Source organism: Acanthopagrus latus, chromosome 20 (assembly GCF_904848185.1).
Source record: "Acanthopagrus latus isolate v.2019 chromosome 20, fAcaLat1.1, whole genome shotgun sequence".
NCBI lineage: Eukaryota > Metazoa > Chordata > Actinopteri > Spariformes > Sparidae > Acanthopagrus > Acanthopagrus latus.
The window spans coordinates 21,948,008-21,962,628 of NC_051058.1; the positions used below are offsets into that span (position 1 = coordinate 21,948,008).

Consider the following 14,621-nt stretch of genomic DNA (forward strand, 5'->3'; position numbering starts at 1 on the left):
ATTGTAAAAAGTAACAGCTACCGTACCTCGAGAGAGTATCAGGAGGTCTGCACTCGATGGAAACTTTCCTTGTTCGTCCTGTTGCCTCTGGTCTTTTTATGTCCAGCCAGACAGATTGACCAAGGATGCCAAAAATATCCCCGGGACTCAGTCAGATATTACACCGGGGAAGCATTTATTTGTGAGATCCTCCTGTTAACAACACGTTCTGACCACAAAACAGTCTTGCTTCTTTGAGGATATTAAACCCTATAGGACCCCATTCTGAGATGTATTCATGGCATTCTGTACTGATTAACATCGACAGGGTCGATGCCACGTTAAACAGCAAACTATGACACTCATGTTTAAAAGCTGTCTCGGTTGATTAGCACGCCAGAATCCTGCTCATGTTTCCAAGGAGAATGATTGCTGTAACGTCTCTACTTGCACGTGTCGATCAAAAACCTGCCATCTCTTCTGTAGTCTACGACACAACTAGGTGTCCAAAGTCACAAGATGTGCTGTGTCCTTTTTTTTTTTTTCTTCTTTTAATTTTGTTTCAGATGCCTCTTAAAGTGTGAGGGGCATAATACAGAGATAAATGAATGCAAGAGTGAAAAGCGGCTAAGTGCTCTCTGGTTAATTAGGCCAAGAACAAATTTATGTAAGGGTGCAATTTCTCACATGCATTAATGCAAAGCACCACTCTGTGCATGTGGGCATCTCCTCCGCCTGGAGGGAGGGACGTTACAGGGGTTCAGTGTAGAAGTGGTCACAAATTAACATCCACGATCTAAATTGTGGCAGATTTTTTTTGCATATCTAGACCTAAAACAGCATATGGGATTTCTCCACGAGATTATGTGTAGTTTGGAAATCAAAAAAGGACATTAAAGGACATTTTTTTCAGAACATTTCTGGAGCTTCACAGCAAAACAGCGTTCTACTAAACAACCAAAGTAGATGTTTGAAAACATAAAAATGTCTCCTTACAGCTCGACCGGTGTTATCCAGTCTCCTGCAGCCCCCCCAAGATCCCAAGCCGATTTGAGAAGTTGTTATTTACACCCTTTTTAAAACTAAATCTTCACAGTAGCAGCTCAGCTAAAAGCATCAGCACGCTTCCCGCCGTCTGAATTGGATGCACAAGCTCAGCCGTGCATCAAGGTAAGTGTAACTAACATCTTTTCAAATCAATTTGGGATCTCAGGGCTTCCAGAGACTCGGATTATGCCTCAGCCACTTTCTGCTGTTTTTGTATTTTGCGTCCCCATCCACTTTAGCTGTTAAAGAGAACGCTTCCTGCTGCTGTGACGCATCAGTAACAGCTGAATCGTCAGTTTTGGGTCAAAAAGCAAAAGATGTTGTAGGTTTGATGTGTTTGAGGTGAAAATTACAGCATGCAATCGCAGAACAGTGCTTTATTTTTCAAGTTCGATGCACGGGTGTTCAATAATTGTACATTAAAGGGGCAGTATGTAAAAACTGGTCTCCTGTTGAATTCAGCATGTTGGCAAAGCACCAGCCTACAGAGTGGGAGGACGGGCCTATGCTAGCTGGTTAGCACGCTAACTTCAGTAGAAATCTCAATACGCAGATTTATTACCACTGTTGATAATAATATTTTGAACCATAATTCCTCAAAGTAAAAGCACCTTTGAGTACCTTTAAGTATCGACTGGGCTGCATCAGTTCTTGAGCGGCTGTTCCAGAGAAATCTATAAGTCTCAATATAGCGTCTCCACACAGTCTCCATGTAATTGCTTAATGACAACATGAACTGTGTGGGACTCCTGGGTGGAGGTTAAAGAGTAAGACAGGTCAGCAGAGCTCAGCTGGTAATTGATTAGGTTGGGGCCAGAGTGGCAACATTCCTGTTGAGTCCCACTCACGAGAGGCAGGTCGGAAATCACCAATAAAAGGTCTGGGTCAGGCTTCCCGGTGCTGCCCACATGAAACATATAAATTGAGTCCATACTGGCTGCTGGACAGGAATCAATGAGAGAGGAAGAGGAAGAGGGGCCACATAACAACAAACAAACAGCAGAGTAGTTTAAGCGATGCATCGTTTTAAGGAGCCTTCCCTGATGAAGCACAGTCTTGTGACACATCAATTAGCGTGACTGCCTGTGCAAGGCGCGACAATTCCTCCAATTTGTTAAGCGCATGTTTGTAATTTCTCATGCATGATGTTCTCGTGTAAAAACAATAAACCTTGTTCTCAGCCATCACAGCTCTACAGGACAGTTTGCAGCTGTATTCTGGAAGCTGAAAAACGTTGTTTTACTTCAACAAGAAATTAGCCAAATGGATCCAAATGTGTTTCCAAGCCCTCTCAGCGGATCACAGGCTCCTCTTTGAAGTGGATAACGAAGCCTTAAAACGGCGCTGGAAACACTCCCTGACAGCTTTTTTGATTGATTTTTCATTTGTCCCAGATATATCATTTCATTCCTCTCTGAGTCTTTAAATGATTAAACAATATCGCTCTCTCTCTCTTTCTCTGTCTTTCTTTTTGTGTCTCGCTTTTTGTTAAACTTTGTGTGTTTACACAGCCCGAGCAGAGAAGATGACAGCGGTGCGACAGCTCGCACGAACAACCCAATTCTTTTTTTTTTTCTATTTTTTTTTGTCTGATAAAATGTTTTAATTTAACTTCATTAGAAAAGCATCAGGGTGATAAATATATGTGGCTTACTTGACACGAGAGTAATTTACATGAGGATATTAATAGATTCATCATCCAGGCTTTAGCACATCAATTATGAAAAGGCCTGTAACCTGAGAAACGTAAAAAACAAAAAAAACAAAAAAAAAACAAAGCATCCCATTGAAATGTTGATGAGAAATATAATTAGTGCAAGTACAGCTGAGGCAAAACAAACACATTAACAAAAGGTGATAAACACTGAATAATGAAATCAAGTTGTGTACAAATAAATATGCTTATTTATGGACATAATGTTTCATAAGCACTCAGGAGTAATTAGCGGCTGCTTTCTAGAGTTTCTATTAATCACACGCTGTACGTTGGGGAATTCATATTTTATCAGTGAGACATGTTGTGTTTGCACAACTGCTTCACTGACTGCTATTGACAGTTTCATATTTTAATGATGGAGAGTAACTACGGCAAACAACAGCACAAGAGCGTCTGATCAAGCCCGAGAAATCTTTAAACACTTTCTGATTGTTATTTAATCTTCTGAATTATCATTTATCTCAGCTATCGCCGGAAAACCAGCCGACTCTGCCTGTTCATTGACAATACAATTTGCGGGTCTAACAAACCGATTATGACAGTCAGCAGAAAGCCAGTGGCGGCCCGATTTATATCTCCACCTCGAGATAGCAGCGAGGGGTTCATGATCGCTGCTTTCAGTCAAACCCGCTGCCCAAGCGGTAGGAGCAGGAACATTTACATTTCAAAAGCATGTCTCTTCAAACCATGTTTAACCTCGAGCCCTTAAAAAGAGCAATCCAAGCTGGAATCCCGAGTTCACCCTCGAGTTTCCTCGTGAAATACAGGCGTCGTGTTCAGGTGGGATTTCCACTGCATTCCTTACAGTAAATGAAGAAAAAAAAAAAAAAAAAAAAAAAGACAGCAGCTGAGTAAATGTGGTGAAGCAGAGCGTTTCCAGAGAGGGAGCTGCTCCGAGGATTAGTTCTGTTTGAAGAAAAAACACAAATGTACCAACAGAAAACATCTGTGTCAGAGAGCATGACCTCCTGAACACGAGGGGCCACGGCCCCGGTGGTGCGAGCCGAGCTGTGTGGGGCCATGTGGTGCCGGCAGGAGAGAACCGCTTGGCCTTGGGCCTTTGGGAAAACCTCTGTCAAGGGTATCAGGTGACTGAAGTGTGAGGGAATTGGGGGGGATGGGGGGCACAAGGAAGCCACAGAGGAATGAGGAATGGATGTTTGGGTTAGCGTGGAATACGGGTTGTGGGTATAACGGAATGACATACATGCATTAGATGACGGCTATGGGTCTGGAATTTTTCAGCCTATGAGAGAAGTCACGCAGGCTACGAGTAAAACGAGAGGCCCTTTGTGACGATGATTATGGGATCACATGGGGGGGAAACAGATCAGACACATAAGAGCCACGATAATGCCCCAGCTGTCGCGACGGGAATAGGCTGCGGATGACGAGCGCAGGCTGCTCTGGGCTCCAAGACCTGAGAGCGCGCCAGAGGCCCGATGGAGGTAAGTCTCAACGGTGACTCTCTCAGGGCGCCATCCCACCCCCAGTCCATCCATCCTGTCAGCGTCTCAATACCCAGTTGGCGCTGGATGCCACATGAGGCCTGATGTTGACTCCTCGTGAAGTGGGCCAAGCGAGGTCCCCAGAGGGTCGACTATTCAAACGGCTTCACATGTGTCTCGGCTTCACCCGCGCTCTGGACGCATCCCCGAATCCGAGTGGCCTCTATTACAGTACAGGCTCTGGTATTTAAATGAAGAGGGTGACTGCGTGCTTGTGGTACAGTTAGACAGGCGACCTACTTAGAGAAAGGACAGCGCAGGATTTTGTGAATAAATTGAGGCTATAGAATACTGAATCAAATGTGTGACCAAGTTGCCTCGGAAATTGTGCCCCGGTGGTGAAGATTATATGGAAACTGGGGGGAGGAGGAGGAGGATGGGAGGGGAGGGTGAAGAGAAGAGGAGCAGGAAAAATTGGTAACCTATCGTGGAAGTGCCACGGAAAAAATAATACATTGAGAATAAGTGATTTCTGTCTCCTGTAAATTCCAGGTGACGGGAGCTCATTTGGTTCCCTGGAGCCTATGAATTCATAATGCCTCTCATGCGCACCTCTAGATGTCAAGAGTGCGAGGAGAAAATAGCCAATTTCAGCCAACGCTCCCCTCCTGCAGACACAGTCTCTATCTCTACCTATCCTTCTTCCGCACACAGCCGACACACCCGCCGCTCTCTGCCAATTCTTATTTATCCCTTCAAAGGACGCCTGAAGTCGGCAACACTCTTTTAATTCCTTTTTTGGAACAGGATAGCGTTTACAAGGCAAGTTATACTTTTATCAGCCGTGGCATACAGAAAAAAGTGGAGACGCTAATTCTCAGTAGTTTACGAGCGTTGTCTCTGCTGTCGGGTGCGGTGTGCACGCCTGCCGTCACCGCCGACAGCCTGCAGGGAGGAGGGAGACGACGACGGCACCTAAAGTTCACACGTCAAACATCTTCTAGGATGAGCATGCTGGGAGAAAGCCTGCTTAATTCTCTTTTTACATCATCAATCCCTCTGACTTCTTTTACCTTACGTGTGACGTTGTTTTTTTTTCTTTTTTTCGCTCCTGTCCCTTTCATGTGTGCCCTCCATCTTCCTCCCTCCTTTTTTTTTTTCTTCTCCTCACGCGTGACTGCACACCTGTGTGTATTTGTCTACTTTATTGAAGCTCCGTGTAAGCACGTCATCGGTGAAGGATGAGAGGAAGGTTTGTGAGCATGCATGTGCAGCACTGTGTATGTCGAACCGTCTCATCTGCCCCAAAGAGCCTCGTGTCTCCAGGGATGTGCTCTCTCCTTCTCTCCAGCTCTCTTCAACACAGCCTTTCGCAAATGCGGCTGTCACTCCTGATCTACTTCCAGCAAAAAAAAACGAGAGCTCGCTTTTCTTTTGATATACTGTTTTACTTAAATCCCCTTCCTTTAAAAAAAAAAAAACACCTTGACCAGGAAGTCACAAAAAAACAGGGCAATGACATGCAGCAAGGCCTCAGTATAGTCTGGATGTGGAGTATAAGCAGCAGGAGGTTTGATGCGATGCTGTTTGAAATTCAACAAGGTGAATTTTAATACCACAACATCTAGGTTATGTGCGTCTCGGCACGGAGGAGACGTGTGCCGAGGGGGTTTTAAAGGCTCGTGCATTTCCATGTCGAGCACATGTAAAATAAGCAACAGTGAGAGTTTACACAAGAGAAAGTGCAGCAGCTCTCCATCCTCCTTTCTGCCCACTGTACGCTAGCGGGGTGGGCCACACCCAGTCCAGCGCCAGACAGGCAGTCTGCCCTGACTTTGTGGTCGAGCTGCCTGACTATATATGGAGATGAAATAGCAGGGTTGAGCCTTCGCCCCCTTGTAAGGCCTTGGGGGCTGAAGCCTCAAAACCAAGCGAAACCTTAAAACAGCTAGTCAAAAAGCCACTTCCTCTGAGCCAAGATGATTATAGTCCAGAACAATGCAACAGTGCAAAATGAATGAAAAACCAGGAATGAAGGAGGCGTTTTCTGCTATACTTAGCAGCTGACACATTTGCAGCCTTCTTCTCCTCAGTGACTCTTTTTTTTTTGTCATCTATATTTCATAACAGAGAACCATTTTTAACATAAAAAAAAGATTCCTCATATTATTCCCTCAAAATCATATCTCCAGTGAGGTTTCAGTACAGGAGTGATAGTGTTACTGGGTATTACTGAGCTTATCTGCAGATCAGCCGACTCAGCATATGCATTCAGTTTCTTAAATCAGTTTACAGTGATGAATGGACCTCATTTAGCCCCACAGCTGGCCTGGTGCTGAGTGCTGTCCCTGTGTTTGTGTTTGTCTCTGCAGCTGGAAACTTGTTTTCTACCAGGCAGTGGCTGGATGATGTGGCAAGGGGAGGAAGGGAGAGATAAAAGGTGAAAGGAAGTCGTCCCACACAAAAGTGAGTGCACACGGTGAGGTCAGGCCTCATGTTGGATGGAAGATAAGCAGTAAGTAAGTCTGGAAAAGCTGTACCAGCAGCCCACCTGTAGCCTGTAAAGGAAATAACTCATGGGTCAGTGGTGGTTTGGCAACTGCAGGTAGAGGGGAGAAGAAATATGTGTGGCCTGGAGGTTGCACCAGAGAACAAAGACTAACTGCCTTCACAGCCCCCCAGTCTAGTGAGTCACCGTCATGTCAGCCTGCAACAAGAAAAGCTTAAAGTTAACAAGCCAGAATATGAGCACACTCTCGTCTGAGCTCTTCGAGACATTAAACTGACGATTAGGATCCCCGTGCAAACGGCAAAGCGCAGGCGAAGACAGCAGCTACGTTCGACTGAGCCACGTTGGCACCTCTGCAGGGTCCGACGTGAGGTTTTCTGATGCTTATCCTGCAGCATTTTGTTGTAATCACGCTGCAGTCAGCTGTTTCTCTCAGCTGTTTATCTATCAATAATGAGGGGCTCAGCGGCGGCGATCAGAGAGACTCTGATTGTGTTTGTGTGAAATACAAGAGGTCTTTGTTGGTTGGATCAGGTTGAATCACATTAGGGATTTTCATAAAAGCCTTTGACATCTGGACCAGTGGCAGCAGGCCTTTGTCTGCGCCTCCAATTTGAGTAATGGGCTCTCACACGGTTCCAGAATAGCAGAGTAGCAGAGCCCACATGGAGGACGATCTGTTGTCAGCACCAAAGCACGAGGCTCATTCAGTTTAATGTGCAACTAAAATGATTCAACCTGCTCATTAACTGTTGGACCTTCTCTTCGGAATGACACGATCCAGTTGGATCCACAGTGTGTACTGTATCTGTGCCTGCATGAATCAGAATATTGCTATAATTATATTGCATATAATGACAGACTCACACTGATTTCGACTCCATGAAGCCAAATTTGGATAATGAGAAGATGTGGCGCAGTTGGAAGGACACAGTTATTATTCAGGGTAAATGTGTGAGTTATTCAAGTTCAACTATCGTTCAATAGAGAGGAGACACGAATCTGTTGGACTGCTGGTGACGGGGTGGAAAATCAGCCAGAAACCTTCGAACTTTTACGCCACGTCTTGAAAAACTTCTGACACCGAGGCGTCGAGAAGTTAAGAGAAAGACAACTAAGTCACCGTCTCCTTGAAAGGAAAAGGTTTAAAAAATGTTGGTTAAACTTGAGTAATAATCTGGAGAAAATCACTTTCTCCTCCCCTCTCCGATTCGATAAAGCCATCTTGATGAACATCAGTGATCAATAGAGCCACTTAGCATGTGATTGAGTACGGTACACTGACTTGCTCAGGCTCGCTCCCCTCAGACTCCAGCACTCTTTTTTCTTTCTACCACTTCCACCGACCGTCTCTGCCACATTCAAACACTGCGCCGCCCACGCGCTCGCACATACAATCCGACACATGCACATTTCACACCTCCGTCAAAGACCGTTGCAGAAAGATGCAGCAACACTGTGTCCATGTTACAAGGTCCACTAGTTTTTCATTCCAGTTCGGTGCTTAATCGCTCATCAGCGCGGCCCGCTGGGGTGTGAAGCCGGCCCATCACCACGGCATCTATGGCACAGTCATTAATTGAAAGGTATTGCTTAACGCTGCATGGTTTGGCACTCGAGGGCTGGAAATATCTCCTTCTGTGCACCTCATGTCAGGACAACAAGACCACAGGGGGTTTCAGCAGATCTGTACCAAATATATGATGTTACTGTTCTTGAAAAAGCAGTCTTGACCTTCAGATATCATTGCAAGTCTGCAGATATACTGTGATGTAACCAAAGACACAATAATTGGTGGTGGTGGGGGGCAAATCGTCCATTGTGCAACCAAAACAGGACGAGGCGTTATTTTCCCTTGTAGCGAACCACAGGTAACAATAAACTGGAACAACTGTGGAAAATCTACACTACAGAAGTCGAAGAACTCGGCTGACTGAGGAGGCGAAGAAGGCAAAGAGGTAGAAACCAAATCCACTGAGTGAATGATCGAGCGTTCAGAGTTACTAATCCTGTGTCTTATTAATCTGTGTTTTATCAAACCTTTCCATAGAACTGACATCAGCATTTCTATAGGACAGAGTGCGATTCTTACAGTTGAGTTTGTTTTTTTTGCATTAGACAGTAGCCAGGCTGTTAGCAGTAGCCATGATGCCATTAACATCTAGTTGTGGGGTCAGTCATCTAGTCTAATGTCCATGTCTAATGTCTCTAATAGAGGAAAAACGGCTTCTAATTCAAAAAAGGTTAGAATTATATGTGAGTGTGAGTGCAATTTGATATAACTTTGAGTGTTTCTTAGCTTCAGTTAAGGATTATATGCCACTCATGAGTTGACACACACTCTGCCAGGCTTGAGTTTATGAGCTGTTGTAAGAATCTTGTTCGATGAAATAGATGTGGGCAGAGCTAATAGGAGACATTTTCATAGTATTCTGTCTTTTCTTCGGCTTCAGCAAAAACATTTTTGATAAAAGGTCCTCGTTCGAGCACAGACGGGTTCCCTTTCATGAACATTAGTGCTTTGACTCATTACGCGTCTTCGACAAATATTAGCGCATCTTGTAAAAGCAGCAAAAACATTGCCGGAGGAATCAAAAAAAAAAAAAACCCTCACAAATCTGCCTGTCAAATCCAGTTCTCCCGTGTGATATCATAAGAGACAGCCGTGCACTTTACAGCCATCCCAGCGGCTCAGTTTCCACTAATGAGACTGAGAATCTTCAGGAGAATCTTCTGAGAACTGAGTGTTGATAATTGTACGAATCCAGTTCTCTTTTATTATTCTCCATCGTTATTTGTTTCCATTCGCCTCTTAAGCGCAGGCCTCCGTTCACCCCTTCTATCTCCTTAATAACATGTTGCAAATTTCCCTTCTATTCTTTCCGTTTTGTTTTGTTTTGTTTTGTTTTGACAGGATTAAATCCAATCTCGCCCAGTCTTCAATGCAATAATCTTGCTTGTATTTTAATTAAACAGCATTGAGCTGGAAGCCCATTCCTAAGCCTCAGCACCTCCCCTGCCATTTGCACAGTCCACTAAGGAGCAATCCGGACCTGCCAACCCTGAAACCCCCCCCAACCCCAATCCTTCTTTAATGCATCTCGGCCTGTGTGTACAAATCCTACCAGCCGTTGGGACAACACTGCTGCAGCCTGTTGTAATCTGTAGGGGCGTGACCTACTACACAGCACAACTCCATTGAGTTTCCTTACATTCGATGCGCTTTAAGCTGCAGCAAATAACCAGTCACTGTGTCGTGTTGCCATATGGTAACACGTTCGCATTCGCAAAAATACATTAGTGCCAACAGATCCAGGTATCTCTGCTTGCCTCGGAGAAACAACTGAAGTGTGATCGACAGGATGCAGGTGTTGCTTTCAGTCTATTCATCTCGTGTTCATGGGACCAAACTCTCTGGAACAGCAGGTTTCACTATCCTGACTGATGCTTCAACAAATAAGTAGTTATACAGATGTGATACAGATGTTTAGATTCTCCACGAGGTACCAAAGAAAACACCTTGAGACCTTATATGGCCAACAAATTGAAGCATCTGTTGTTGTGCGCCTGTAATTCATTCATTTGAATTTATTCTTCAACACCTTGGATTAGCTCTCAACGTCTTCGTCAACTATTTTGTGATGAAACAATCTCGGTTGCCTTCGTGACACCTCGCACAGATGCTTTTCGCCGATACCTCACTGCGTTTACGACAATCTGTGTGAACGAAAATACAGTTCTAACCATAGCAACAGATCTGCAGCAGCGCCATGTGAAGATGACAGGGACGCTCGACGGAGGAGTTAAGCCGGGCTGCTTTCTGGTTGGGTAAGAAGCTGCTCTATGATGTTGGGCCCCTCATCCATAAACAAATATGTGCTCCAGTTTGAGACGCATGTTTGCCTTGTGAGGGGAAACTTCTGGAGTGCAAAGCACAATGGGAGCAGATCGCATCAAAGGCCTGATCTTCAGATGGCCTCCAGAGAACAATCTCTTTCTTTTCTCACTTTTAAAACTAGTTTCTCCTCCCACGTGGAGTTCCCAAGTGAAGTTAAGAAAGAGCCGTAAGTACACAGAATTCTGCACTGAGCCGCGTTTATAACATTACTGTAGGTGATGAATAGAATTTCACACATAAAACAAACGGAGCATTACTGTTTGAGATAATTATTTTTAATCAAGCCCCAAATCATTCCGGGTACATTTAAAAATCTGCTATCTCTGTGCAACAAAGCCTGTTTGACAGATGTGTATCCCATAATTAAGCCATCCAAAAAATTCTGAAACCAGTGTGTGACTGAATACGCATTATTGATCGGGCTCACAGACAAACCAAATGAACCACTCAAAACATTTTTTTTTTTTTTCCAGTTTGTTTTTTGTCAGCTTTCGACTGTCCTTTGTATTTTTCTGGCTAAAAACATTGGATACTCGAGCTCATTAATGACAACCATCCATCCGACTGCCGCTGTTGGACAAATGATGAAATGTCGTTTGATTCAAGGCAATTCCACCGAGTCGTATTTGTCAGTGTGAATGACATCAAAAGGCCCCACACAAATAGAAAAACAGGGAAGTGTGTTCTCTTGTACTCCAGATCTGTGCGAGGACCAATTTGAGCTGCAGAGAGATTTGAGCCTGTCTGTTTCACCTCAGGTGAGTGTTCGGGAACACATTATTCCCTTGAGCGATATAAAGTGACAATGGCTCCCTGCAACATGTTGGGCGTCCCACTCGTTAGGTGCATCTCTGCTTGCTCATCCGCCACAGTTTTGTGCCAAGAGTATCTGGTCTTCCAGGTTTTCTTCAAGCCGAGTCTGTCTCAGTGCGACCTTGGGAGTGCTACACTGTTAGCTGATTGCAGGACGCTTAATCAATCCTGCTGATGTACACATTGGTTACCAATCAATAATAAATCTTGGTTCTATGTATTTGTGGGTCTATGAGCAGAATCAAAGTGGAACAAATATGCAATTTCATATGCTTGTTGGGGAATGAGCCCCACATAGACAATGTACATCTATTACTATGGGATTACATGTTAAAGTATGATGAGGTCCAATTCTAGTTGATTTCCCAGAATACCAACTCAATCTGCGAAGCAATTTCTCACCTTCTGTATGTCGCAACCGCGTTAATGAAAAACGACTCTGTATAAACTATCACACGCAGAGATGCCACTTCCTCTGTGAACTCCTACACAAGGTAGCAAATACGCCAAGTTCATTAGCAGGATACGCAGTATAGGAAGGCTTTCAAACATGTCACCAAGAAAGCAACCAGACCAGATGGTATCAACCCCAAAGTCCTCAGATGACGAGCTGATCCAGTTTAGGCCCAACATCATTCCTGTTCCCAAGAAGGTAAGACCAGCCATGGCAGTCGCCAATGTTGCGATGAAGTGCTTTGAACATCTGCTGAAGGAAAACACCACCGCCCGACACAATGGACCCACTACAGGATGCCCACCATGCAAACCAATCAATGGAACACGGTACAGCAAACTTCCTCCACACCATCTGATCACACCGCGACAAGAAAGGGGACTATGTGAGAGTGCTTAACGTTCAGAGTTTAATACCAGGTGTGTAACAAAGCTTCAGGAGCGGGAATCAAACACCTCACTGGGCATGTAGATCCCTGACTTCCTGATGGGTAGATCCCAGGTAGTGGGGAGGCAGCTGACCACATGGCTATCATGAGTCTAATAAGCGATAATGAAGAGGCCCACTCTAAGAAAGTAGAGGCACTGACCTGCTGGTGCTGAGAAGGAGCAAGACAAAGCAGCTGAAGTTGGATCTGGAGAAGAAGCAAGGGAGGAACTACGCTCCCCTTAATGTCAGGTCAGCTGTTGAGGGGGAGGACAGTTTCAAGTGCATTCAAGGACCAAATAGCCCTGCAAAGAGATCTTCATTTGGCTGAACATACAAGTGATGAACCGTGCCTTCAGGATATTTACACAAGGCCCTCCAAAAATAAGGCCAAGAGAATCATGAAGGATCCCAATCACTTGTATAGTGGCCTTTTCTCCTTGCGTCGGTCCAAATACACCTTCAGATCACTCAGACTCTTTGTGATTTAGGCAGTAGATGCATGGGAAGTGAAATAATAATCACTGGGCAGAAAACAAAATTACAAAAAAAAAAGAAAGAAACACTTCTTTAGGCTCACAGTGAAGTGTTGTCTCTGTTGTCCTACTCTTCAAGTATAATACTGTAAATCCTTTTGTTAAAAAAGGGAGGCGGAGGACTACATCAACATAACTGACCCTGAAAAGGAGCTGAAACACTGTGGAGCATTTTACACAGTGCTGCATTGTTTGGCTGCAAAATTCAGCAGCCTCTCACAAAGCACCCCATTTTGTTTGCTTGCTCGTTGAAGCATTTTCACTTTTCAATACCTGGAGTACCATAAACAGACATTCATGCTGTGGTCCTCGGCAACAACTCCATAAAGAGAAAAAAGAAAGAGGCAAATTGCCATCAGAATGAAAAAGCACTGCCTGTGGATGTTCCCATCACACACCAAGTCACAAGGCCTCCTGATGGATCTGAGAGGAAACGCCTCCCGAAATCAATTATGGAAGTGCTTGATGTGTTCCTCACATCTGTCCACTCCATATGGAAGTCAGAGAATTTCCCTGCCATCGGAAGTCTCTGTGGACGTTGGGAAAAGTAGAACACAACCCCGCTTCAGCTTACAGAAAGAGGTGATAGACTGAGGAAGGAGCTGCAACTTTTATATTTCCGTACGCAACGGTTGCTCTGACATATAACTACATAATTTAGTGTGACGGGATGATGTAAACAACCATGATTCCAGTATTTTGTATATGAGAGTCGTGAGGGATATTACACCCTCAGGCAGGTGGTAGATGGTGAGCTTGGGCTTCTGGAGCTCACTAACAAGCCTTCCTAATCCCTGTGATCCCACCTATTCTTCCTCACTCAGCTGTTTTCACCGCTCTGCTGACAGTCCAACTACTGCGCTGCCCTGATTCGTCTCTCTTCGTCTTTATGTCTCCATCTCTTTCTCACAAGTTATCAGCTTACTAAGCCAGTCAGACCAATGACCTCTGCCCTCCGGCATTGACTACTTAAACCCTAGCATGGAGAACTCTGAGCCTTCTCTGGATAAAATACTCTTAAAAAGCACAGGTCTCACGTATGTAGGGGTCATAATGCCGAGGAGAAGGGAAGCACACCTTCGCTTCATCCTCATTTGCATCTCAATTCTGCTTTCATCGCTGCACTGCGAGTTTGTTAGAGCCAAAGAGGATTTGTTCATTGCCGTATCACATGGTTGAACAGATCGTGGCGCTCGCACTTGCCACTGGAGGTGGGTTATCTGGCTGAAGAGGAGAGACGAGGGGAAAAAGCCTAATGAATTCTTCACATGGAGTCCCCTTGAGTTAGTAAGCAAGAACAAAGCAGGATGCGCGGCAGGGTGTTGGCTGGAGAGCGATATGAAGAGAGAGGAGAGAAAAAAACATGAAGGAAGGATGAGAGAGGCCTGTAGGCTTGGATGAACCTTCAGGGTTGACTATGGGCCCATATTTAATTGGCAGGCCAGTGTGCGCCTGGATGACCACCAAGCAGGACTAGCAGAGATGACCAGAGGGCAGAGGAGGCACGCCACCACATGGCACTAGCTTCCTCCCTCAACTCGCCGTCCCAGCCCTTCCGGAGTCTTCCCACAATCCCACAGGCAATTCCATCTGCTTCTGTTGTTCCTCTGCTCTCATTAAGGAGGTCTGGCTGGTGCAGGAGCACCGCAAAACACACCCAGACAGGACAGGTGCCAAGGCGTGCGAATATGCCGTACATGGCAGTGCATCTGATTGACCCAGTAGGGTAATATCCAACTCCAAATACGCCTCAGGTCACTGCAGATATCATTATGGGCTAGATAGATTCAGCAT

The 14,621-nt window shown here is 45.0% G+C and overlaps 1 protein-coding gene across 9 annotated transcripts in view; it reads right to left on the reverse strand.

Moving 5' to 3' along the window:
* sdk2b (sidekick cell adhesion molecule 2b) overlaps positions 1–14,621 on the reverse strand; it is a 352,080-nt gene that overhangs the window by 224,210 nt on the left and 113,249 nt on the right. The gene's annotated exons all lie outside the window — the stretch shown is intronic.